This window comes from Nerophis ophidion, linkage group LG07, assembly GCF_033978795.1.
Source record: "Nerophis ophidion isolate RoL-2023_Sa linkage group LG07, RoL_Noph_v1.0, whole genome shotgun sequence".
Lineage (NCBI taxonomy): Eukaryota > Metazoa > Chordata > Actinopteri > Syngnathiformes > Syngnathidae > Nerophis > Nerophis ophidion.
In genome coordinates this window covers 14,888,517-14,912,467 of record NC_084617.1, presented here as the reverse complement: position 1 = coordinate 14,912,467, position 23,951 = coordinate 14,888,517, and the positions used below count along the sequence as shown (strand labels likewise).

At 42.8% G+C, this 23,951-nt stretch overlaps 1 long non-coding RNA gene across 1 annotated transcript; it reads left to right on the top strand.

Annotated features, from left to right (window-relative positions):
- The first annotated feature begins 11,143 nt into the window (after positions 1-11,143).
- On the top strand, positions 11,144-16,313 carry LOC133555647 (uncharacterized). The gene is made up of 3 exons (XR_009807348.1): positions 11,144-11,197; positions 13,270-13,326; positions 15,853-16,313. It is a non-coding gene; the product is annotated as an uncharacterized LOC133555647 (long non-coding RNA).
- Positions 16,314-23,951: the final 7,638 nt, after the last annotated feature.

Below are 23,951 nucleotides of genomic sequence, written 5' to 3'. Positions count from 1 at the left end.
GGGAGGTGTTTAGGGCACGTCCAACCGGTAGGAGGCCACAGGGAAGACCCAGGACACGTTGGGAAGACTATGTCTCCCGGCTGGCCTGGGAACGCCTCGGGATCCCCCGGGAAGAGCTAGACAAAGTGGCTGGGGAGAGGGAAGTCTGGGCTTCCCTGCTTAGGCTGCTGCCCCCGCGACCCGACCTCGGATAAGCGGAAGAAGATGGATGGATGGATGGATGTTTGATTGTAATCCATCCATCCATTTTCTACCGCTTGTCCCATTCGGGGTCGCGGGGGTTCTGGAGCCTCTCTCAGCTGCGTACATCCTAATTGTAGTTTTTATTAACAAATTTGGAGGTGTTGAAATTACCATATAAAATCGCTAATGCTAATTCGTGGCATGGGAATGCCAAAGCCAATGCGTATTAGCATCAAGCTAGTGATTTTTACTTACTTATGTTTTTTCACCCAATTTCTTTGTTGGCGTCGTTTGCAACATTACTTAGGGCAGTGTTTTTCAACCTTTTTTGAGCCGAGGCACATTTTTGGCGTTGAAAAAAATCCAAAAGCACACCTCCAGCAGAAATCATTAAAATAGGAAACTCGATATTGACAATAAAAAGTCGTCGAATATGACTTTAAACCATAACCAAGCATGCATCAATATAGCTCTTGTCTCAAAGTAGGTGTACTGTCACATCACGTCCTGATTTATTTGGAATTTTTTGCTGTTTTTTTCTCTGTAGTCTTTTACTTCTTGTCTTGCGCTCCTATTTTGGTGGCTTTTCCTGTTTTGTTGCTGTTTTCCTGTAGAAGTTTCATGTCTTCCTTTAAGCACTATTACCCGGACTTGCTCTGTTGTAGCAAACACAAATATTTCGGTTGTTTTTATCCTTCCTCGTCCTTGTTAGTCTTCAAGTCATGTACAGATGTACTTTGTGGACGCCGTCTGCTCCTCACGCTGTAAGTCTTTGCTGTCGTCCAGCATTCTTTGTCGCCAGTTCAGTTGTAGTTTCGTTCTGCCTAGCCTTCCCTGAGCTTCAATGCTTTTGTTTATTTTTCAGTTTAAGCATTTGTGAATGACTCTCACCGTCGTGTGGGTTTTCAGGGACCACCAAGGAAGGACATGAATTTGAGCAGTGTTGACTTTCTTTATTTTCTAATAAGAAAAGTATTTTTCGGGTTTCTTTTCAGTCGCCCGCGTCGTCTGCCTCTCGCTCTCTCTCTCGCTCTCCCTCTCGCTCTCTTACGAGTTGCATGCGCTTGTCTCGTTTCATCGTCGTTTCTCCACCTCGCTCACCGACGTTCACGGCTGCTGCCCTTTTAAACAGTGCGAGAGGATTCATTAATCCTATACGGGTGTGCGATCCACGCACAATGATCTGGATTGTGGCGTCGCTCCCAGCACGCCACGCCTCGCCGCTCGCTCGCCATCCCCGCCTCCTCGCCGCCATCTTGGGCCGGGTTCCGGCGTGCCCTGCCTCTCTGTCGGACTGACGGCTCCGCCTCTCCACAGCATTAGATACCTTTTTACTCCCACACTGCATCTAGCTGTTGTCTGCATATTGTGATCATGAAAAGGCAATTAGCTACCTGTTGCCACCCACTGATATGGAAGAGTATTACACAGTTACTCTGCCGAGCTCTAGACAGCACAGACACTCAACAACGGCACGTTATTTGCCCATTGTAATCACTGGTTTGCAAAAAATATTTCTAACCCAAATAGGGGAAATGACATCATCTCTCACGGCACACCAGACTGTATCTCACGGTAGACTTGTGTGCCGCGGCACAGTGGTTGAAAAACATTGACCTAGAGCAGGGATCGGCAACCTTTACCACTCTAAGAGCCATTTTGACCCGTTTCACAATATAAAAAAAACAATGGGAGCAACAAAAAATTATTTTGAAATTTATAATGAAATAACACTGCGTACAGAGTTTTGTTTTTTTTGCTTTGTGCTATTTATAGATCAGGGGTCTCAGACCCGCGACTCGCACCGTGATAACAAGATTTAATGTCAGAGATTTATAATAATGCTGCTTGACAGCATCACACTTGCCAAACCTGCCAATTTTTCCACGACACTCCTGAATTCCAGAGCAACTATTCACCCGAATTTCTGCTGATTTTCACCTAAAAAGCAATAATAAAGGTATAAGATGATGGCACTGTCTTTAGCACCCTCTACAACCTGTACAAACATCTCTTCAGCACAGTAACATGTTGTATGTAGCTTCTGCAGACACACGATAGTGACTGCAAGGCATGCTTGTTCAACAGCCTTACAGGTCACACTAAGGGTGCCTGTTTAGACAACTCTAACCCTCTTACTAACATGCGTCACGCTGTGAACCCACACCAAACAAGAATGACAAACATTTCGGGAAATCATCCGCACCGTAACACAACATAAACACAACAGAACAAATACCCAGAATCCCATGCATCCCTAACTCCTCAAGGCTACAATATACACCCCCCCCCCCCACCCCCCGCCCTCCACACACACACACACACACACACACACACACACACTGTGCGTCGGTTGAGGTGGGCGGGGTTTGGTGGTATTGATTAACGTGGACCCCGACTTAAACAAGTTGAAAAACTTATTCGGGTGTTACCATTTAGTGGTCAATTGTACGGAATATGTACTGAACTGTGCAATCTACTAAAAAAAGTATCAATCAATCAATCAACGTAACATGGCACCACTGATTTTACGTAAATCAGTGTCTGGTAGGACCGAAAAAATACCGGAATTGATAACCATCTCAATGTACCTTGCAGTCTGGAGATCTGACTTCTAGGTTTGTATGTTCATGACTCCTGCTTCCTCACACATTCTGAAAACAAGTATGTTAGGTTAACTGGAGACTCTGAATAGTCCATATTTGTGAATGTCAGAATAAATCATTCTTTGCATTTACGTGGTTGACCCGTGACCATTTCAAGTCTTACCATGCCTCTTTCCCTTAAAGTCTTCTGGGATAAGCTCCGGATCAATAATGACGCTCTATGAAGATCCTGTAAGTGCTATAGAAACTTATTGGATGGATAAATATTGAGTTTTTTTTATGTACGCTGGTGTCTCACAGTGCACTCTTTTGTGCACAGCAAAGTGTGCCATGCCAATATAGATTCAAACATACATTAACTTCTTTGAAAAGGAATCAATTCAAATTTCGGACAAGTTATTTTCCATCAGGATCAATATACATATTTGGAAGAAACAATCTTTGGCATAGACGTGTTGTTTCTAATATTTTGGCCATCTAATGCACCCACAAGCACAACAATGAACATACTGTTTACAAACCCCGTTTCCATATGATTTGCTATGGCAGCATATGTTGTTCCAAAACCTGTGTGTACCTTTCAGCATTAATGGTGCCTTCACAGATGTGTAAGTTACCCATGCCTTGGGCACTAATACACCCCCATACCATCACAGATGCTGGCTTTTGAACTTTGCGTCGATAACAGTCTGGATTGTTCGCTTTGGTCCGGATGACACGATGTCGAATATTTCCCGAAAAAATTTGAAATGTGGACTCGCTAGACCACAGAACACTTTTCCACTTTGCATCAGTCCATCTTAGACGATCTCAGGCCCCAGAGAAGCTTGCGGCGTTTCTGGATGTTGTTGATAAATGGCGTTCACTTTCCATAGTAGAGCTTTAAAGGGGAACATGATCACAATTTCAAAAGGGTTGAAAACAATAATAATCAGTTCCCAGTGGCTTGTTGTATTTTTTGAAGTTTTTTTCTAAATTTTACCGGTCCCAGAATATCCCTAAATAAAGCTTTAAAGTGCCTTATTTTCGCTATCTTCGAAACTACTATCCATTTCCCTGTGACGTCATACAGGGCTGCCAATACAAACAACATGGCGGTTACCACAGCAAGATATAGCGACATTAGCTCGGATTCAGACTCGGATTTCAGCGGCTTAAGCGATTCAACAGATTCCGCATGTATTGAAACAGATGGTCGGAGTATGGAGGCAGATAGCAAAAACGAAATTGAAGAAGAAATTGAAGCTACTCAATGCACTTACTGATGTAGCAACGAACTGTATTTTAGTGACAGTGGTTTTCTGAAGTGTTCCTGAGCCCATGTGGTGATATCCTTGACAGATTGCTGTCGGTTTTTGATACAGTGCCGTCTGAGGGATCGAAGGTCACGGTCATTCAACGTTGGTTTCCGGCCATGCCGCTTACATGGAGTGATTTCTCCAGATTCTCTGAACCTTTTGATGATATTATGGACCGTAGATGTTGAAATCCCTAAATTTCTTGCAATTGCACTTTGAGAAACGTTGTTCTTAAACTGTTTGACTATTTGCTCACGCAGTTATGGACAAAGGGGTGTGCCTCGCCCCATCCTTTCTTGTGAAAGACTGAGCATTTTTTGGGAAGCTGTTTTTATACCCAATCGTGGCACCCACCTGTTCCCGATTAGCCTGCACACCTGTGGGATGTTCCAAATAAGTGTTTGATGAGCATTCCTCAACGTTATCAGTATTTATTGCCAGCTTTCCCAACTTCTTTGTCACGTGTTGCTGGCATCAAATTGTAAAGTTAATGATTATTTGCAAAAAAAAAAAAAAGTTTATCAGTTTGAACATCAAATATGTTGTCTTTGTAGCATATTCAACCGAATATGGGTTGAAAATTATTTGCAAATCATTGTATTTCTGTTCATATTTTATATTTAACACCATTTCCCAACTCATATGGAAACGGGGTTTGTATTTATGCAAATCATATGTGTAAAAGGCAACATTTTTGTGTTGGATCCAGTTATATTGTGTACCTAATGAATTGGCAGCTGAGTCGGTTGCTGTGGTAACGGCCGCTGCCATCAATTCGCCGAGTTCCAAGTCAGAAACGAAGGCATGAATTAATAAAGTCTGAGTGAGCAAACATTTATCAGGGTTATTGGCTGTGGATGTTGTTGCCTGGCTCGCCGCTTCTCTTTTTAGACCTGAAACTACATGTCAGCCGTGACGGGCGTAACTATTGCGGCTTGGAGTTATGGAGTAGAAGTGAAATCCCTGCAACCTGATCGGCCAGAAAATGTGAGCCGCAGAGAAGCGGCTAAACCACGGGTGTTCAAACTACGGCCTGCGGGCCAAGTGTGGCTCGTCTGCGTTCTCTAATTGGCCCGCGAGACGGCCATCCATATTCTCCACAGGGAGAATATGCAAACTCCACACAGCCTGGGAATTGAACCCAGGACCTACTAGCTAACGCTAACCACTGATCCACCGTGCCAGCGAAACGTCGGGAGTTTGATATGGATTTAGGTCCACAAGGGAATTCCGACTTAGGTTCGAGTAGCCGTCTCATTGCCACTAATTTGCTGTCTTCGTAAGTTAATCACCTTTTCTCCTCCAAACATATTGACATTGACATTGACAAGCTTCATTTTGTCCACATGTACAAGACACATAAGAACTGAAATTACATTTTCGGCACAGTCCCGCTAAGAGCAGACATACGTTACAGGGGGGACAAGAGGGGACCGCCAACGGATCAGCCACTTACGGCGCTCCTTAAAAAGGTGAGAAAAGGGTGACATTGGGAGAAGGGGGTGAGTAAAAAAAAATATCAGTCTAAGGCTAGACCCTCAGGAGGGGTCCAGACTGAGTCCAAAGAAAAAACCTCACATAGCATGGCACACATTAAACATAATACATAATCACACCAACTTGCAACAGAGAGGGGGGGTGATTTGAGGGCCTGGAGGCCGGATGCTGTTGTAGAGCGCTACTCAGCCATCCACAACCCCAGAGGAATAAAGCGGTGGTGAAGGCGTTGATTTGGGGGTGGGGGGCGTGTGCGTGCATGTATGCCCAATTAACTTTGGAGAGATGTTGAAATGTTTTTGAGTACTGGGGCCGATCTCAAAGTTCGACACCAGGTGTTGTTGAGAAAAAGGAAGGTCAAAAGCGTCCATCTTTGAGGACTCCTCGGGGGAGTTCTTCAGAAAAGCCTGTTCCTGGTTGCATCAAGGCCGTTCGAGGGAGTCAAATCGTGGATCAAGATGTTGTTTTTCTTCGAGAAGTCGAAAACAATGACTCGCCTTCTCTGCGTGTCCTTGCTGGATCTCTCAATTTCAATTTAATTGTTCCTTCTCAGCAAATTTCTCCAAGATGAGATCCATTTTGCGATTCAGATCAGAAATCGCTCCAGTCTGTGTTCCCAATCCTTCCTTTGCGTTGAGCAGCCGTTGGGCCCCTTGAGTGGCTGTCACCGTCTTCCGAATTTGACAATACACCAGAGCAATGCCCAGCCTAATCAGCAGGTGCCCCGCGATCACAGTTCCAAATATTTAGATGTCCTTTACGTCCTCGATGGAAAGGACTGAGAGGCACATGGGCCTCCATTTTTCCCATGAAACTCCCACGTACCCCGCAACAGTGGTTCCATCAGGGCAGCCAGGCTCCCCCAAGCCTCTTTTCCTTGTCGAAAAGTCTGTGTCAATTGCGTCGAGAGTCCAGCTGATCATATTCATATTGATGTTTAGATTAGAGGACAGTGAGAAGAAAGAGGCTTTAGAAAAGTTCAGACAAATGACAACACTTTAAAAAAAATCATATTTTTATGATTAATTTAGTCTAAATTTCTACTGTAATTTGTCAATTTTTTTAAAATAGGCTATGAAACTGTAGAGTTGAAGACATTATCTGTAAATAAACAAACCACCTGTTGTTTTAAGTAATATGCCAGTAATTACAAACGATGTACATTTCTATTTTTTTTTTTGGAGAAAAATACCAAAGTAATAATACATATCTTTTTCTGTTTTCTCAAATTAATTTCAAATTCATGTAAAATTACAGTAATTAACTTTCATTTAATATGTAGCTTGTTATATAAAAGTCTATGTCCATACTAACAATCTAACAGTTTTATATGTAATTTTAAGGAAAATCTTATTTTTTAAATATTTATGTGTATTTTTATATTCAAGTTGAAAAATATTTGTAGCCTGTTATATAAAGGTTTATGCTCCTACTAACAATTTAACATTTTTCTCTGTGATATGACACACGTTGGTGACTGCAAGACATACTTGATCAACAGCCATACAAGTCACACTGACGGTGGCCGGACAAACAACTATAACACTGTTACAAATATGCGCCACATTGTGAACCCACATCAAACAAGAATGACAAACACATTTCGGGAGAACATCTTCACTCTAACACAACATAAACACAAAAGAACAAATACCCAGAATGCCATGGGACAATGGAAAAAGGAGGATTACCTTCAAATTCTTCAGAACAACCTAAAATCATCAGCCCGGAGGTTTGGTCTTGGGCGCAGTTGGGTGTTCCAACAGGACAATGGTCAATTGACTTAGTTGTGATTTCCTTCTCTGCATGAAAGTTTAAAATGAGCATATATTAATGCAGTATGAACAAGAATGTTTTAATGTAGACACATCCATCCATCCATTTTCTACCGCTGTGATTATTTGCATCAAGTGTTAGTTAATTCAATGCTAAGGCAAAATATTGAGATATATATCGTGTATCGTGATATGGCCTAATAATATTGAGATAATTTTCACGTTAAATTGTTGACGAACCCCAAGATGCAGAGAAGGCGGCCGGAATTATGCAGGAAAACATGATTTAATCTTTAAAAATGAAAAAACACAAACCAGGAACTAGGAACAGCCAAACTGGAAAACGGAAAACAGGATTCTGCAAACAAGAACTAGCAACAAAAAGACAGCACGCTGCAAACAGCTACAGGTTTTACAACAAGCATTAATGACAATAATTCAGCCCATAGTGGAGGAACAAGCCGGTCTAAATAGAAGCTGGCTGATTGACACCAGGTGTGGCCCGGTGCCAATCAGCCACAGCTGAGGGGAAAAAGCACTCAGGGATAACAGGAGGAAATAAAGACAAAATAAGAGCGCTGACAGAAAATAAGACAATAAAGAAAGGCCATATCGCCCAGCCCTAGTTTGTCCTTCGCTATGTGGTAGGTTATGTGCGTTTTGTTATTTTTTCATACGGTGTTGATCTGGAGATGTTTGCTTCGGCATTTTGATGGTGTGGGCGTGTGGCACCGAACGGAGATGTTGACATGCGGAGTAAGCACTCCTCATTCTCAAGCAGGTGACTTTTCAAATGATGCTAAATATTAGCAGTAACGCTACTTTTTGTAGCAACACTTTTGCCCCACACTTGACAAATTACGATTGTATGTTCGACATATTCCCACTTGAAGCCAAACCACTGCCAGACGATGGACCCCCTGCTGTTTTTCTTGGGAATTAATTCTTCCTTCATTTGTTACCAGATTCGCACATTCTTTCTCTCGTATTACCACTCGCACGACTCCGTTAGCACCACAGCTAACGTTACCCCATGCTGCTACTTCTCTGCTCCGCGACGTGTGTAAGAAGGTGCGCTTGTTCTTAGAGGCCTACTGAAATGAGATTTTCTTATTTAAACGGGGATAGCAGGTCCATTCTATGTGTCATACTTGATCATTTCGCGATATTGCCATATTTTAGCTGAAAGGATTTAGTAGAGAACATCGACGATAAAGTCCGCAACTTTTGGTGCTGATAAAAAAGCCTTGCCTGTGCCGGAAGTAGCAGATGATATGCGCGTGACATCACAGGTTGTGGAGCTCCTCACATCTGAACATTGTTTACAATCATGGCCACCAGCAGCGAGAGCGATTCGGACCGAGAAAGCGCCGATCTCCCCATTAATTTGAGCGAGGATGAAGGATTCGTGGATGAGGAAAGTGAGAGTAAAGGACTAGGAAAAAAAAAAAAGACTATACAATGGGAGCGATACAGATGTTATTAGACAAATTTACTAGGATAATTCTGGAAAATCCCTTATCTGCTTATTGTGTTACTAGTGTTTTAGTGAGATTATATGGTCGTGCCTGTACATCCTGAAGGTTGGCCCCGCACCTTTCTTCAGCACCAGTCGACGGGTGATGGCGATGCCCATCTCTGCCCTACGCAAGGGACCCTCTTCGAAACACGATCTTTCGAATTGATTGCTGCGTAATACACTGTGCTTTGTGTGTGTGGTCCAATCCAACCGTGTTCGCTTGACCGCTCTGTTCCATAGTAAAGCTTCATCGTCATCTTTTGGGAATGTAAACAACGAAACACTGGCTGTGTTTTTGTTGCTAAAAGCGGCCGCAATACACCGCTTCCCACCTACAGCTTTCTTCTTTGACGTCTCCATTATTCATTGAACAAATTGCAAAAGATTCAGCAACACAGATGTCCAGAATATTGTGGAATTATGCGATGAAAACAGACGACTTATAGCTGGAATTGGTGCTGGAACACAATGTCCTCTACAATGCATGACGTCATGTGCTCATACCGCGACGTTTCAGCAGGATAGTTTGGCGCGAAATTTAAAATTGCTATTTAGTAAACTAAAAAAGGCCGTATTGGCATGTGTTGCAATGTTAATATTTCATCATTGATATAAAAACTATCAGACTGCGTGGTCGGTAGTAGTGGGTTTCAGTAGGCCTTTAAGTATCTGTGAGAAGGAGACACAAGAAGGAGTGGGAAGAACCTGTAATGTAATGCCAGCAGCTAAAAGCAACTGCTTGAGAACGTATACTCGAATATCACGATATAGTAATTTTCTAAATCGCACAGAGACAAACCCGCGATATATCGAGTATATCGATATATCGCCCATCCCTATGAGAAATATAGATTTTGAGCACTGTTGTATTTCGTCTCGTTTATTCACTCTCCACGCTGCAACATCCCCGAACTACATGGAAAGTACATTTGCGCACGCCGTTGCTCTTTTTAAAGACTGTACAATCACAGCAGCTTTGGAAAAGAGGCTGCTCAATGACCTTTTATGCCTTAATTATATATTAAAACAAAAAAACACGCGTTCCTCACGAAATGATTCGGAGTGGCTGCCACGTTCATCAGCAAAGGCCACGGCTCCCTATTTGGGGAATGGCCTGATGCTCGCAGGTGACACGTGTGCTCATAAACGCATGCTTTTTTTTTTCCCCAACCCTGATTTATTAATGACTGCTTAAGCAGAAGCAAGAAGTGCTTTTATCTCCCCCCCTCCCTCCCTCAAATAATCTCATTAGTGTGTGGATTTACCTGCAGCTAATTAATTTACCGCATGCAAATCAACCTTGCCTCGTGTGATTGTGTTCTATTAAAAATCCCAGTCTGTTTATAGCTTTTATCCTCATGTAAATCCCCTGGAGCACATTAGCTTCAAATAAGCGACACTTTATTAATGAAGTGTTGCTAAATATAATACAAAAAAAGGAGATCAGAACAAATGAAGCGAGGAACCTGTTGCTCAAACTCTACCCTGTGTAGACTTTGAGGGTTCCAACGTGTTCCTTGTGAGTCCAAAACTACAGTCAGGCAAAAAAGTATTTAGTCAGCCACCGATTGTGCAAGTTCTCCCACTTAAAATGATGACAAAGGTCTGTAATTTTCATCATAGGTACACTTCAACTGTGAGAGACAGAATGTGAAAAAAAAAATCCAGGAATTCACATTGTAGGAATTTTAATGAATTTTTTTGTAAATTATGGTGGAAAATAAGTATTTGGTCAACCATTCAAAGCTCTCACTGATGGAAGGAGGTTTTGGCACCAGATCTCACGATACATGGCCCCATTCATTCTTTCCTTAACACGGATCAATCGTCCTGTCCCATTAGCAGAAAATCAGCCCCAAAGCATGATGTTTCCACCCCCATGCTTCACAGTAGGTGTGGTGTTCTTGGGATGCAACTTAGTATTCTTCTTCCTCCAAACACGACGAGTTGAGTTTATAACAAAATGGATACATTGGGAGATGGAACCAAAATAGAACTTTTTGGTGTACTGTAAACTCAACTCGTCGTGTTTGGAGGAAGAAGAATACTGAGTTGTATCCCAAGAACACCATACCTACTGTCAAGTCAAAGTACAGAGCAGAAAAACAACACCACTGATTTGCAGAGCACAATCCAGGCCTAAAGGGGAAACAGTGAGAGCTGTGGGCTGAAAATCTCCACCTGCTTCCACCAGATTGGCTTGATTGAGTTCACCTGTTCACCTGCTCAAAATGTTTGGGCTTCAGTCAGTCAGCCCTTTTTAACACGCCGCTAAGAGGAAGGAAGACAGCTCTTGTGTGGACTCTGAAGACGCAACTGGTGAGAAAACCAAAGGAAAGAAGTGTTTGTTTGGACTGAGGGGAATGTTTAAAGAAAATTATTTCGCTGGGGAAAATGTTTAAAGAAAGATAAATTCACTGATGTTTACAAATTGTTTAAGTTGACTGAAAGTAAATTTTAAAAGTTATCAGTTATGTTTAAGTTTAATCTTGGATTTTTTACATTTAATTTCATTTTTATTATTGGAAATGTTTAAGTTTATTTATAAACATAGTCCCTATCAGTGGAAATAAATTTTGGTTGGATTGTATTTTAATGTATGTTTAAGAAACACTGTTCTTTTTTTCTGTTTGATTAAGGTAATCAACCTAATCGGCTATTCTAATCGGCTAATCAACTATCCAATAATCAACTGTTCTACTATTTAACTACAGACTATTCGACCATTCATTTCATCCAATCATTAACGCCGATAACCCAGTTTATTTGATTGCTTCAAATCAAACAATAAATCACAAGGAAAGAGGATTGAGTTGTCCCTTTGTGTCCTTGAGTCCCACTGGCCCTTTCAAGTTTGGGCACAGCTGAGAAAAAACCTGAAGAACTTGACACTAGGGGTGGGCGATATCGCAAATGTGGGTATCGATACCGATTCGATCCGATACCGGCCAGTATCGCCGATACCGATACCGAAAGTGTCGTCATCTGATGATGACGACACTTTCGGTATCGGTATCGGCGGCTTCGGGGTATCGATACTTTTGAAAAAGAAATTTGTACTTTTGCTTTTATTAATTGATTATGATAATACAACACAGGACAACGATTTAAGTCAAAAAAGAAAATATTACAAAAGTAATATCAATAGCGATAAAGTAATGCAAATAAGGTGCAAACAACTACTGAACTTGGCTAGTCGCCTCACAACACAGAAGAACTTGAGTAAAAAAGAAAACACTAGTTATTAAACAGTTGTAAAAAAAGAACACAAAACAAAAGAACTGAGAAATTCAATTAAAAAAGTAATAATATCAACTACAATAAAGTAAATAGTGCAAATAAGGTGAAAACAAATACTGAACTTGGCTAGTCGCCTCACAACACACAAGAACGTAAGTAAAAAAGAAAAACACTAGTTATTAAACAGTTGTAAAAATGAACACAAAACAAAAGAACTGAGAAATTCAAATAAAAAAAGTAATATCAACTACAATAAAGTAAATAGTGGAAATAAGGTGAAAACAAATACTGAACTTGGCTAGTCACCTCACAACACACGAGAACTTAAGTAAAAAAGAAAACACTAGTTATTAAACAGTTGTAAAAATCAACACAAAACAAAAGAACTGAGAAATTCTTATCGTTATTTTAGTGCAATAAAATACTTTACAGTTTACAACCAAGACATTAAGTCGCACTGGAAACGCACGCGTGTGTGTGCGTGTCCGAGTGAACCTCGGAGCGAATTATACTGATGTGTGTGCGCGAACGCACCAAGCGTCATGTTAATTGTATTTATTTTATTTTATTTTATTTTGGGTTGAAGATGAATTTTTAAAGTGTTTTTAAATCTCGTTCGCGACCCATCACTAGGGATGAGGGTGAAGTGGTGAGGAGCGCTGCGCTCACATTTTTTTTTAAATCGGAGTGATTCGCTTAATTTGGTGAAGTATCGATACGATACCGATACGCCCAGCCCTACTTGACACCTACTGTGAAGCATGGGGGTGGAAACATCATGCTTTGGGGCTGTTTTTCTGCTAAGGGGACAGGACGATTGATCCGTGTTAAGGAAAGAATGAATGGGGCCATGTATCGTGAGATTTTGAGCCAAAACCTCCTTCCATCAGTGAGAGCTTTGAATGGTTGACCAAATACATATTTTCCACCACAATTTACAAATAAATTCTTTAAAATTCCCACAATGTGAATTCCTGGATTTTTTTTTTTCACGTTCTGTCTCTCACAGTTGAAGTGTACCTATGATGAAAATTACAGACCTCTGTCATCATTTTAAGTGGGAGAACTTGCACAATGGGTGGTTGACTAAATACTTTTTTGCCCCACTGTATATGGAGATATTCATAAAGACGTTGTTCACATGCATCCAGACGCAGCCTGACTTGTTTCCAAGCAACAGGGGACCTGCGAGAGCTCGGTGACAGATGGTTGGTGAAGTTATTTTGGTTCTGAAGAGACGGCGAGGGAGGGCAGCAGAGGTGCTCGGACCGACGTGAGCTGTGTGTGTGTGGTGAGGAAACGTTTGCACTTAACGTGAGGGAATTGGCAGCCTAGCAACCCAAACTAAGCAAAGACATCCCTAGCAACAACACGGGAGGGGTTTTTAACCCGCCCTTTATCCACTCATCGCATGCATCGACGTACTTTATTCGCACCCGCTAATAAAATTGTCAGCTCATTAGCAGGGCAGGCTCACCGTCAGGCTCAGGTGTGGACGTACGCAGTTAATGTGAAACTAGTGTTGTAACGATACCAATATTTTGATACTTTTCGGTACTTTTCTAAATAAAGGGGACCAGAAAAAAATCTCAGTGTTTGTTGTTGACGAACCCCAAGATGCAGAGATGGAGCCAGGCATGGAGTGAGAAAACATGATTAAATACAAAATACTAGAACAAAACCAAACAAAGGGTACAAACAAAAAGTGCGCACGTGGGCGGATAACAAACAAAAAGCCCTAGCGTGGAAGCTAGCAGGTATCTAGCAGAAAATAGAAGTCGTACTCATAATAAGAAAACAAACTGGAAGCAGGGAACAAAAGACAGTAAGCGAAAAACATCTAACTAAACCTAGCTTACCGCAAGGCTGCATTGACTCCACAAGATACGACACGACATGTAGAAATGACAAAAGAGACAAGAAGTGACATCGACAAGACAATACAATAATCCAGCACTGACTGGAAGACAAAGCAGTTACAAATAGGATTGGGCTGATTGACACCAGGTGTGGCCAGGTGCCAATCAGCCGCAGCTGAGGGGAAACAAAGCACTCAGGGAGACAAACAGGAAGTTGAACCAAAATAAGAGTACTGACAGGAACTAAGGACAGGAAATACTAAACACACAGAGGAAAACCTAACACACAAACAAACAGTCAGTGGCAAGCCTGACAAAAAAATTGCAATACTGGCTTTATTATAACCAAAAATTGGTTATAGGGTACATTAAAATATGTTTCTTATTGCAGTTAAGTTCTTAAAATAGTGAACATACAAGACAACTTGTCTTTTAGTAGTAAGTAAACAAACAAAGGCTCCTAATTAGTCTGCTGACGTATGCAGTAACATATTGTGTTTTTATCATTGTATTATTTTGTCAACATTATTAAGGACAAGTGGTAGAAAATGTATTATTAATCTACTCAGTGGCCTAGTGGTTAGAGTGTCCGCCCTGTTCAAACCCCGGCCGAGTCACACCAAAGACTATAAAAACGGGACCCATTGCAATAGACCAATAATAATTTCATAAAAGAACCAAACTTCATGAATGTTTGTTTGTGACCAACAAGTATGTGCTCCAATCACTCTATCCCAAAAAAATAAGAGCTGTAGAAATGATTGGAAACAAGAGACGGCCATGACATTATGTTCTTCAGATTAGATTAGATAGTACTTTATTTATTCCTTCAGGAGAGTTCCTTCAGGTAAATTAAAATTTTCAGCACAATACCGTTCAAGATCAGACAAACGTTACCGGATCGCTGAAAAAAAGTGAGATACAGGTAAACAAGTGGGGGGAATGGGAGAAAAAAATAGAGATTAAAATAAAATTAAAAAATCGGTCTAAGCCTGGGCCCTGGAAAGGGGGTCCAGACTGAGGCCAAGGGAAGAAAACAACAACTCATAGCCATAGAACACATCCCTCTCACATGTGTGTAAAAGGGAAACATCAAAGAAGACAAAGGACATTAAAGACATTAAAGCAGCTTATACAACCAGCCACTTCTACATACAGCTATGAATAAAAACTAAAAGAAACATATACACTGTGGTGGCCTCTGCGGTGTTCGCCCGCCGGGGTGGAGGGAGCATGGCCAGAGACAGGAGCAGACCCAACAAAGCAACCAAGAAAGCCGACTCCACTCTCGGCCGCCAACCAACTCTCGGCCAGTGTCCAGTCCGCATGGATGAGCGAGGATACGTCCAAGGAAACCGGGGTGTCCGACACCTGCTCACCCAGCCAAGACACCGTCCCGGCGCTCAGTGCCAGCTCCGCAGCCCTGTCCCCTCATCCGCACCTCCTCCAGTCCCTCCAAACCGACTCCAGTGTGGCAGAGACCCAGCAGCTGGTCTCCATTACAAGTGTAGGTAAACTTTTGCTAAACATATATTAGACCCAGCTCCCAGTGTGATGCAGTCACAAGTCAACAAAACACACGCGGCGACTCTGGGGGGTTGGCGTCGGACACACACACACACACACACACACACACACCCTCCATTGCCTGCCTCTATTTTCATGAACGCTTGACCTCTTGTGGTTTCACCCAAACACTGCTTTTGTCTGCAGTTGATTGGCTCTGAGTGAGAAGCTTAAAGTGTTCCATATAGATCTATAACACAGGTCATGACAGACCGTACCCAATACCCCCACAGCCTCCTCTCCTTCCCTCCGCTTGTCTTGTCCGGTCTTAATTGGCTGCCGTCTGACCCTGTGTGGCTCTTCATTCAGGACAACTGGCGCTGTGCTCTTCGGAAAGGTCACTCAGCTGTGGGCAAGAAGAGGCCACAAAAGGCTGCGCTGCCAATTGATCCACGCCCGTCAATACGCACACACACACACACACACACACACACACACTGAATGGCGGCACAACTGTTGACCATTGTTGTCCGTAGACTTATTCCTCTTTCTCTGTCATGTGTTCCAGCGCCCGTAACTTAGCAACCATCTGGAGAGCCCCAGAGGGGCATTTGGACAAAAGATTGGATAAATGCACTGATAAGAAACATCATTGTTTGCCTTCTGCACACTACACCATACACACAAGTTCAGACCTTGGGGGCAACCTGGGCTTATTTTGTTGAGTCTTTGTTTATTGTTGCACGTTAAGAAGCCAATACTCAAACAAGGACATAGGCAACCACTTAAGGAAATGTTCAGAGTTAAACCTTTGGAGCTGTGACGTTGGCGATCGGCTCTTTTAAATGAACAATGAAAACTGAATCTTATGTGTGTCTATCTGTGTTGGCCCTGTGATTGGGTGGTGACTTGTCCAGAGTGTACACCGCCTTCCGCCCGATTGTAGCCGCGATAAGCTCTGTCACGCCAAGTTTCTTCCCCCCTACAAAAACCTTCCCCCGGAAGACATTTGGCGTGACAGCCACTCTAATGCCTGAAGGACCCAAATGAGGGCATGATAATACCAAATTACAGTATATGACTCTTAAGGGTAGAAAATGGATGGAAGGGATAGATGTTGTTGTGGTTTTTTCCTTGATGAAAACAAAGCACCCCGGGTTGACGTCTAAAGATTAAATACAAATACGCAGGCAATTATTCATCAGCGCACCTGGTCCTGATGAGAGGGAGAGGCATAAAAGCCAGCGTACGAGTCGAGTCTATTAAACAGCTCTTTTAAATGAATGATGAAAACAAAGTACCCCGGGTTGACTTCAAAAGATTAAATACAAATACGCAGGCAATTGCTTATCAGCGCACCTGGCCCTGGTGAGAGGGAGAGGCATAAAAGCCAGCGTACGAATCAAGTCTATTAAACAGCTCTTTTAAATGAACAATGAAAACCGAATCTTATGTGTGTCTATCTGTGTTGGCCCTGCGATGAGGTAGCGACTTGTCCAGGGTGTACGCCGCCTTCCGCCCGATTGTAGCTGCGATAGGCTCCAGGGAATAAGCGGTAAAAAAATGGATGGAAGGGATGGATGTTGTTGTGGTTGTTTACTTGATGAAAACAAAGTACCCCCGGGTTGACTTCTAAGGATTAAAGACAACAACAAGGCCATTTTTTTTTAAATGGCTCCTCAAACGTACGACTCCCTTTTAAAGAGTAATAAGGATAGAGCAGGATAGACTTTATTTATGTTATGATTATACGGTGTGGCAGAGAGCCAGGAGCTAGTCTTCGGTGCAAACATGGCCAAAAGGCTCCGCCGAGAAAGATCTAAAAGTCCACAAAAAAGCAGCGCAGAAGTCATAAAAGTGCCACGAAAACACAAAAGTGCATCAAGAACAGAAAGGAGGACACGCAAGCCAAAGAGCCAACCAGCAGCCACTACACACCAGCGCCATCGTGAAAGACAAAAAAAAAAAATTGGTCACGGCGTGGACTCGAACTCGCCTTTCCTCTGCAGCAGGAGCTGCTGGGACCTCTGCTGGCAGCGCGCTTGGACAAGCCCACGCAGCACGCCCACGCAGCGACAAGGCTGCAGGCAATTGCTCATCAGCGCACCTAGTCCTGATGACAGGGAGAGGCATAAAACCCAGCGTACGAGTCGAGTCTAATAAACAGCACTTTTAAATGAACAATGAAAACCGAATCATATGTCTATCTGTGTTGGCCCTGCGATAAGGTGGCGACTTGTCCAGGGTGTACGCCGCCTTCCGCCCGATTGTAGCTGAGATAGGCTCCAGCACCCCCCGCGACCCCGAAGGGAATAAGCGGTAGAAAATGGATGGAAGGGATGGATGTTGTTGTGGTTGTTTCCTTGACTTCTAAAGATTAAATACAACAACAAAGCCATTTTTTTAAATGGCTCCTCAAACGTACGACTCCCTTTAAACAGCAATAAGGATAGAGCAGGATAGACTTTATTTATGTATTGATTATTCGGTGTGGCAGAGAGCCAGGAGCTAGTCTTCGGTGCAAACATGGCCAAAAGGCTCCGCCGAGAAAGATCCAAAAGTCCACAAAAAAGCAGCGCAGAAGTCATAAAAGTGCCACGAAAACACAAAAGTGCATGAAACAGAACGCATGAAACCGAGAGGGAAACATCAAGAACAGAAAGGAGAACACAGAACCCAAAGAGCTCCTGCAACCAGCAGCCACTACACAGCGGCGCCATCTTGAAAAAAAAAAAAAACATTTTTGTCACAGCGCGGACTCAAACTCGCTTTTCCTCTGCAAAAGGAACTGCCGGGACCTCTGCTGGCAGCGCGCTTGGACACGCCCCTGCTCGCCCTGGACGCAATACGCCCACGCAACAAGGGTGCAGGCAATTGCTCATCAGCTCACCTGGTCCTGATGAGAGGGAGCTGCATAAAAGACAATGACCCCCAAGAGACCTTCACCAGGACGTAGCCAATCTTCCTGAGTAAGCATCACGTCTGGCACCCCTCCCTCGTTCCTTGCTCGTCTTCTTCGTGCTCTTCCTCGTTCCCGTTTTGTTGTCCTTTTGTGTCTTCCACAGTGTCTTCCCTGTTGCCTGTGATCGTGTCTCACCTTACGACCTCCTTCCGGATCTCTGCTTGCCTCTCTCAATCCTCGACCCCTGCTTGGACACGGACATCGTTGCCTCTCTCTAGCCCCCGACTGCTTGCCTCCCAGCTGACTGCCTTCGCCTTCCCCTTTGGATTCGGCGAAAGATTCATTCAACGCGCACCGACAACATCCTCTAGTAAAACTCACATTGTTAATGCCGCACTCACTTGTGGTAGCATACACACCCCACACATTCATCAAAGGTTTAAATATACCTGGTAAACTGCAGTTCCGAATTCCCTTTGACACATAAAGAACACTTTTTATTTAACAAAACACAACAAATACAGCAACAATGTCGGGAACAGTAACAAGAAGATTAATAAGAAAAGGCCTAGTCAGAAAAAAACGGTAACACTTATTCTTTTTTTTTTCATTTTATTTTTATTAACATCCAGCATCAGACATTTCTATCCAATGCAGCTGAGATAGGCTCCAGCCCCCTCCGTGACCCCGAAAGGGACAAGCGGTAGAAAATCGATGGATGGATGGATAGATTGATGGATGTTCCCCATACTAAAGTGTTACCGAAAAACTTTTTTTTTTTTTTTTTTTTTTTTTATGAACTAGTGGTTTTCGAGCCGCTTTATACTATAGGACTTTGTTTAATTAAAAAAAAATACATTTTTAAAATAAAAAAATTCCCAATGTACGTGATCACGGAGTGACCACGATGCGAGCCAGCCATGAAGTCTGCAGAACTGTCCGGCATTTCCGCCAAATGTTCCATCTTTGGATATGGCCGTTTTGGACTGATAGACGCGGGCGTGCTAAACATGCTAACTAGCATGGGGATTCGTCGGCGGCTACGTCCAGCGGCCTGTGAAGCAGCGGAGTCTAGTAGCAGCGGGGGCCGTCTACGGAGCAGACGCCAGCGGTGTGATCGGAAACGCGGATGTCGAGCGGGGCTAAAAACAAAGCAGAAGGCTAATCCCCACAGAACACCACTTTCCTCCATCCCGAAGACGGATTTAGATGGAAAGTGCGAGACTACTGGTCTGGGTAAGGAGTCTGTTAAATTAGAACAAGTTTTTTCTGCTTTGAGTGTTTCAGAGTTGGACATGTGTTTTACTGAGGTGGCTAACTATGATGCGTGCAGTTTATCAAAGCAACAAACAAACAATCGGAAAATCCCCGTTACTGAGGTGGCTAACCATGATGCGTGCAGTTTATCAAAGCAATAAACAAACAATCGGAACATTCCCGTCGTATCAATTCCTAGATATGGTCGTAATTATACTGAATGCACTGGGCATAATAAACACAACATTATTAATATTGCTACTACGGATAATTTGATCAAAAATTCCCTAAAACAGCCCACTACCTATAATATAGGTTTTTTAAACATAAGATCATTGTCTCCCAAAACGTTGTTAGTTAATGATATTATCAGAGACAACAATCTTAACGTCATCGGTCTCAGTGAAACCTGGCTTAAACCAAACGACTTTTTTGCGCTAAATGAGGCATGTCCTCCTAACTTTACACATGCGCATATTGCCCGTCCGCTTAAAAGGGGTGGGGGGGTCGCACTAATATACAACGAAAACTTTAACCTTAGTCCTAACATAAATAATAAATATAAATCGTTTGAGGTGCTTACTATGAGGTCTGTCACACCGCTGCCTCTACACCTGGCTGTTATCTACCGCCCCCCAGGGCCCTGTTCGGACTTTATCAATGAATTCTCAGAGTTCGTTGCTGATCTAGTGACACACGCCGATAATATAATCATAATGGGGGACTTTAATATCCATATGAATACCCCATCGGACCCACCGTGCGTAGCGCTCCAGACTATAATTGATAGCTGTGGTCTCACACAAATAATAAATGAACCCACGCATCGCAACGGTAATACGATAGACCTAGTGCTTGTCAGGGGTATCACCGCTTCCAAAGTTACGATACTCCCGTATACTAAAGTATTGTCCGATCATTACCTTATAAAATTCGAGGTTCAGACGCATGTTCGTCAAACTAATAATAATAATAACTGCTATAGCAGCCGCAACATTAATACGGCCACAACGACAACTCTTGCTGACCTACTGCCCTCGGTAATGGCACCATTCCCAAAGTATGTGGGCTCTATTGATAACCTCACTAACAACTTTAACGACGCCCTGCGCGAAACCATTGATAACATAGCACCGCTAAAGTTAAAAAAGGCTCCAAAAAAGCGCACCCCGTGGTTTACAGAAGAAACTAGAGCTCAGAAATTATTATGCAGAAAGCTGGAACGCAAATGGCGCACGACTAAACTTGAGGTGCACCATCAAGCATTTAGTGATGGTTTAATAACTTATAAACGCATGCTTACCTTAGCTAAAGCTAATTATTACTCAAATCTCATCCACCGTAATAAAAACGATCCTAAATTTTTGTTTAGTACGGTAGCATCGCTTACCCAACAAGGGACTCCTTCCAGTAGCTCCACCCACTCAGCTGATGACTTTATGCAATTCTTTAGTAAGAAAATTGAAGTCATTAGAAAGGAGATTAAAGACAATGCGTCCCAGCTACAACGGGGTTCTATTAACACTGACACGATTGTATATACGGCGGATACTGCCCTCCAAAATAGTTTCTCTCGTTTTGAGGAAATAACATTAGAGGAATTGTTACAACGTGTAAATGGAATAAAACAAACAACATGTTTACTTGACCCTCTTCCTGGGAAACTGATCAAGGAGCTCTTTGTATTATTAGGTCCATCAGTGCTAAATATTATAAACTTATCACTTTCCTCGGGCACTGTTCCCCTAGCATTCAAAAAAGCGGTTATTCATCCTCTTCTTAAAAGACCTAACCTCGATCCTGACCTCATGGTAAACTACCGACCGGTGTCTCACCTTCCCTTTATTTCAAAAATCCTCGAAAAAATTGTTGCGGAGCAGTTAAATGAACACTTAGCGTCTAACAATCTATGTGAAACCTTTCAATCCGGTTTCAGGGCAAATCACTCGACGGAGACAGCCCTCGCAAAAATGACTAATGATCTATTGCTAACGATGGATTCTGATGCGTCATCTATGTTGCTGCTCCTCGATCTTAGCGCTGCTTTCGATACCGTCGATCATAATATTTTATTAGAACGTATCAAAACACGAATTGGTATGTCAGACTTAGCCCTGTCTTGGTTTAACTCTTATCTTACTGATAGGATGCAGTGTGTCTCCCATAACAATGTGACCTCGGACTACGTTAAGGTAACGTGTGGAGTTCCCCAGGGTTCGGTCCTTGGCCCTGCACTCTTCAGCATCTACATGCTGCCGCTAGGTGACATCATACGCAAATACGGTGTTAGCTTTCACTGTTATGCTGATGACACCCAACTCTACATGCCCCTAAAGCTGACCAACACGCCGGATTGTAGTCAGCTGGAGGCGTGTCTTAATGAAATTAAACAATGGATGTCCGCTAACTTTTTGCAACTCAATGCCAAAAAAACGGAAATGCTGATTATCGGTCCTGCTAGACACCGAACTCTATTTAATAATACAACTCTAACATTTGACAACCAAACAATTAAACAAGGCGACACGGTAAAGAATCTGGGTATTATCTTCGACCCAACTCTCTCCTTTGAGGCACACATTAAAAGCGTTACTAAAACGGCCTTCTTTCATCTCCGTAATATCGCTAAAATTCGCTCCATTCTGTCCACTAAGGACGCTGAGATCATTATCCATGCGTTTGTTACGTCTCGCCTCGACTACTGTAACGTATTATTTTCGGGTCTCCCCATGTCTAGCATTAAAAGATTACAGTTGGTACAAAATGCGGCTGCTAGACTTTTGACAAGAACAAGAAAGTTTGATCACATTACGCCTGTACTGGCTCACCTGCACTGGCTTCCTGTGCACTTAAGATGTGACTTTAAGGTTTTACTACTTACGTATAAAATACTACACGGTCTAGCTCCATCCTATCTTGCCGATTGTATTGTACCATATGTCCCGGCAAGAAATCTGCGTTCAAAGGATTCCGGCTTGTTAGTGATTCCCAAAGCCCAAAAAAAGTCTGCGGGCTATAGAGCGTTTTCCGTTCGGGCTCCAGTACTCTGGAATGCCCTCCCGGTAACAGTTCGAGATGCCACCTCAGTAGAAGCATTTAAGTCTCACCTTAAAACTCATTTGTATACTGTAGCCTTTAAATAGACTCCCTTTTTAGACCAGTTGATCTGCTGTTTCTTTTCTTTTTCTTCTATGTCCCACTCTCCCCTGTGGAGGGGGTCCGGTCCGATCCGGTGGCCATGTACTGCTTGCCTGTGTATCGGCTGGGGACATCTCTGCGCTGCTGATCCGCCTCGACATCTCTGCGCTGCTGATCCGCCTCCGCTTGGGATGGTTTCCTGCTGGCTCCGCTGTGAACGGGACTCTCGCTGCTGAGTTGGAACCGCTTTGGACTGGACTCTCGCGACTGTGTTGGATCCATTGTGGATTGAACTTTCACAGTATCATGTTAGACCCGCTCGACATCCATTGCTTTCCTCCTCTCTAAGGTTCTCATAATCATTATTGTCACAGACGTCCCACTGGATCATTATTGTCACCGATGTCCCACTGGGTGTGAGTTTTCCTTGCCCTTATGTGGGCCTACCGAGGATGTCGTGGTGGTTTGTGCAGCCCTTTGAGACACTAGTGATTTAGGGCTATATAAGTAAACATTGATTGATTGATTGATTGATATTATAGCTAAGTATTTTTTTTTTTTTAGCACCCCAAAAATAATACCACTTTCAGAAAATATGCGCAAGTTTGGAATCTCGGGGGAAATTTATTTCGTCTTCCACTTATTTTGCATCGCAACTAAACTCCATAGCGTCCTGTTTATGTCAAGTGACGTCAGCTTGTGTGGAAAGGTGCGTTGGATATGTGTCTCGGCCCACGTAAAAAGTAGCCACAAGTAAGCGAGATCATTTGTTGTATGCAACTATAATGTAATTACTAATAACACTTAAAAACGGGCATGTGTTAATGCGTTACAAAAATAATCTGATGATGACCAACAATCGGCCAGCCTGATTTTATGACGCTGCTGCCTATTATTAGTCTTGCCACTAGAGGTCACTCTCCCCCAAGTCATCAACTTGAGGTTTTCATTTCCAATGCAACATGAACAAATGTATCAAGTCTGCAACACTTTACAAGATTCAATGTCTAACCTATTATTTATGTTATTAACCTCCTCACAACCCTACAATAGAAACATAAAATAAATCTACTGTAAGACATGATAAATGATTACATACTTTTTTTTATTTTATTATTTTGTACAAGTAGTTGTGCCCCATGTTGCATAGTTAGTTACTTATGCATACATG